Genomic DNA, 4,055 nt, shown 5'->3' on the forward strand with positions numbered 1-4,055 from the left:
AATGTGTATAAATAAAAATAAATCAAATTAAACCAATACACCTTGCATAGCTGTATGTGTTACTTATTGGGTTTTACCACTTTGCGTGCTTCACTCATTCATTAAATAACTAGAAATTAGAAAGGCCAAAATGGAGAAAACAGCAAAGAGTGGGGAAAAAAAAACCCAAGAGATTCTTTAACTATATCGGAAGCAGGAAGCCTGTGAAAGGTTATTCCACATCTTGCCACTGTGAGGTTCTTATGCTATCCTCTGAAGCTGCTGGTTTTGGCCACTATTGGAGATGAGGACACTGAGCTAGCTATTCCTTGCATTTGATCTGGCAGGGCAATTCCAAAGTTTTCACTGATAAATGGTGCCATTTAGACACAGGCCAACATTGGGGGTGATTGCACCTCCTCAAGGGGAGCTCAGGAAGGCACAGTCCCCTCCCCAAGTTTCCTGGAATGAAGGGGGATCCTTCTTTCTATTGTGGGAGGTGGAATTGGCTTCACCTCTACCTCACAACTTTGGGGTCAGTGTATACCCCTCAGGCTCGATAGGGGAGTAGTCCCTGTGATCAGGGAGCTCAGAGACTGAGTTGTAGAGGTTTCCTTGTATTCTCCTCAAGCACCCATGTGAAGGCCACATCAGTCTGGCCCTATATTATCACATCACTACCAGCCCCAATCCTGCAAATCCCTTATTATGCTAAAGACTTAATCTCTCAGTGCCTCAATTCCCCACTGGTAAAATGGGAATACAAATGCTTCCTGTCTCGTCCCCCTTCTCAGTCTTTATTCCTACAGTTTAACTCTGTGTGATGTTTTCAGACTAGTTTATTCACTGAAGAATGCTGGTTTGATTAACTTGAAACTATTTGCAAATTTGACACAAATCTCCTGAATAGTTTTGGCCAAAAGAATTTTTTTGGGTTAGATTCACAAAGGGATTTAGAAGCTATTCACAAAAGGGGGGTAACGGCGTGGTGGTGTGCTGCCTGCAGACTGGTGGTTAAGGTACTTATCGGGTATATAGGAGAGGCTGGTTTTAATCCCCACTTTGGATTAGAGAGTTGAATCCAGGTATCTCCGTGCCCAGGTGAGTGCCCTAACTACTGGGCTAGAGGATATCTGTCAATGCAGCTCTCTGTCTCTCCTGTAGAAGTGCTTCACTTTGTATGAAATTCTTGAATACTCATTGGGCCAGAGAGAGAATGAAAATGACTCTACTTTCAGAGATGGGATGCCATCTCTTATGCATTTCTGCAGTGATTCAGTATCAGCCTAAGGGATCGGGAGGGCATTAGGGGGCTGGAGCACATGACTTATGAGGAGAGGCTGAGGGAACTGGGTTTGTTCACTCTGCAGAAGAGAAGGGAGGGATTTGATAGCAGCCTTCAACTACCTGAAGGTGGGTTCCAAAGAGGATGGAGCTAAGCTGTTCTCAGTGGTGGTAGATGACAGAACAAGAAGCAATGGTCTCAAGTTGCCGTGGGAGAGGTCTAGTTTGGATGTTAGGAAACACTATTTCACTAGAAGGATGGTGAAGCACTGGAATGGGTTACCTAGGAAGGTGGAATCTCCATCCTTAGAGGTTTTTAAGGCCTGGCTTGACAAAGCCCTGGCTGTGATGATTTAGTTGGGGTTGGTCCTGCTTTGAGCAGGGGGTTGGACTAGAATACTAAATGACCTGCTGAGGTCTCTTCCAACCGTAATCTTCTATGATCAATTATTCAGTCACTTATGCATGTACTTAACTTTAAGGCTACTGTATTACATGTTGGCTGGATACAAACTAGTTTAAATTTAATTTTCTCTTGTCACGTTCCACAAAGCAATCGCTGATCTGTGTGCAGTGCCCAAGTTGTAAAGGGTGCTAAGATGTGTCTCATCCCATATAAAATGTTACTTGCATCATGTAACATAATGTAATCACTGTAATCTGTGTCTGTAATCACCACAGTCATTGACCTAAACCAACAGCACAAACATGAAGACTTAGCTATGAAGCTTTTAGTCAGATCCTTGTCCAACTCAGTTAGTTGCCGCTGTGCCTGGGAGCTGGTAAGGGCTTTTTCTGTGGCATGGCTAAACCACAAGTAAATACACAAACTTAAAATGGACTTTGCATAGGCCTTTTGTATGAGTAAATCTTAGCTCACTCCAGTGTCTATGTTAAGCAAATATAAAAGGGGGCAAGAGCAGGGCCAAAGCGAATCTGTGGTGTTTATTAGTTTCAGAAAACATTTCATGGTCACGCCCCCCGTTCTAGCCATTAACAAGCCAAACACTTCTATGCTTAAACTGCATGTTTTAAAAAAGAATGATTTTATTGCACACACTAGCATATCAACAAAAGTCAAAGCACTGGGCACATATTCAGCAGGAGTGGTGTTTTCTGCCAGTTACCCTATTGCCTTCCGTGGCACTGCATCGCTGTAAATGAGTGCAGAATTTGGCCCACACAGTGGTCTACTTGCAGGAAGGAATATCATAGGATTAACAATCAGTACCCATTTCCCAGTTATGTTCACTCAAAATATAATGTTGACCTCAAGCTAGATTTATTCTTCTTCGGTTTAATCAGCTTAATCAATATGTATTATTGTAGAATGACGAACAAATCTATGAATATGATAAGGAAATAATATATGCAGTCAGCAAAGTACAATCTATTTTATCTAATTTATTAAATTCTTCACAATCTTTTCATGATTATAACTTTTTGGGACATCATATCCCAATCTGGTGTTTTAGAGGAGAGATTACTGAATAGCCCCTCTATAAATACAGTGGATGAAGTTAATAGCAAGCCAGAGATTAACTACTTTTGGTTAATAGCAATGTTATGCCAGGAGCCGAGTCCATCCCATTGACATTAATGTTAATGAGATTTGGATATTGGCAACAGCCATGCTGCTTATCAACAACTTTTCACCTCTCCCTGCTGGTCCTGCCCTGGTATTGGTTGCCTGGGCTTAGCACATCCCAGCATTTTCTTCCCTGGCTTCAGCCTCACAAACCTACCTGTCTCTGGGGACCCACTGCCCAAATAGTAGGTAATGGACTGGGGCACCTGCATCTCCACCCAGCAGGGAAGCCCCTGCTGGAATCCCGGCACTATAGGTTGAGAGGGGAGGTTTCAGACAGGGCAGGAATGTGGAAGGGCGTGGGGTTTTCCATGGAAATCTCAGGGAAAACTTTCTAACTGTGAGAACAGTAGGACAGTGGAACAGACTGCCTAGGGAGGTCATGGAAGCTCCTTCACTGGAGGTTTTCAAAAGGAGGCTGGATAGCCACCGGTCTTGGGTGGTCTAGATGCAACAAATCCTGCATCTTGGCAGGAAGTTAGATTAGATAACCCCTTATTGTCCCTTCTAACCCTATGGGTCTATTATTCTAAATATTGGCATTAAATATCACTCCTACCTCCATTGCTCAGAAATGCTCCTGAAGTGCTCTCAATCCTCTGAGGATGGTTAAGAAGAAGGGGTGGGGGGGACCATACAATTACTTTACACTTCAGCTATTAGGACCCAATGACAGCAACATCAATGTTGATGCCTAAAGAAGATGGTGAGAACATAGGGAAGCACACCTGACACTCCAAAAAAATGCTTTGGAGCCATTTAGAGGGCAATTTAAACTGATCAAGGAAGACCTGTAGACCATTATCATAGACATCAGATGATATTTAATCAAAACAGGTGGTGGCTAAGAAGGGGGATTAGTAATGCTGTGCAGGGAGCTTATAGTAACACAGAGACAAGAAAAATAATTTGTCAACATTTACAAACCAGAATTTAGGTACTTAAATCTGTATTTAGGAACCTCAATAAGTGGCCTGTTTTGCAAAGATGCCAACATCCAGCAGCTCTCATCAAGGCCCTTCCTGGGAATATGTTTTGAGAAGATTGCGGTGAGACAATTCTATAATATCTGAATACTTCATGCTTCTGTGTCCACAATGAATCTGGGTTCAGACCTGACTATGATACGGACATTGCACTAGTTCTGTTGGTTAATGTTGTGCTAATGATGGATGAAAGTCAGGTGGCCACTTTGATTTTGTCA

The sequence above is a fragment of the Lepidochelys kempii genome, chromosome 7 (assembly GCF_965140265.1).
Source record: "Lepidochelys kempii isolate rLepKem1 chromosome 7, rLepKem1.hap2, whole genome shotgun sequence".
NCBI lineage: Eukaryota > Metazoa > Chordata > Testudines > Cheloniidae > Lepidochelys > Lepidochelys kempii.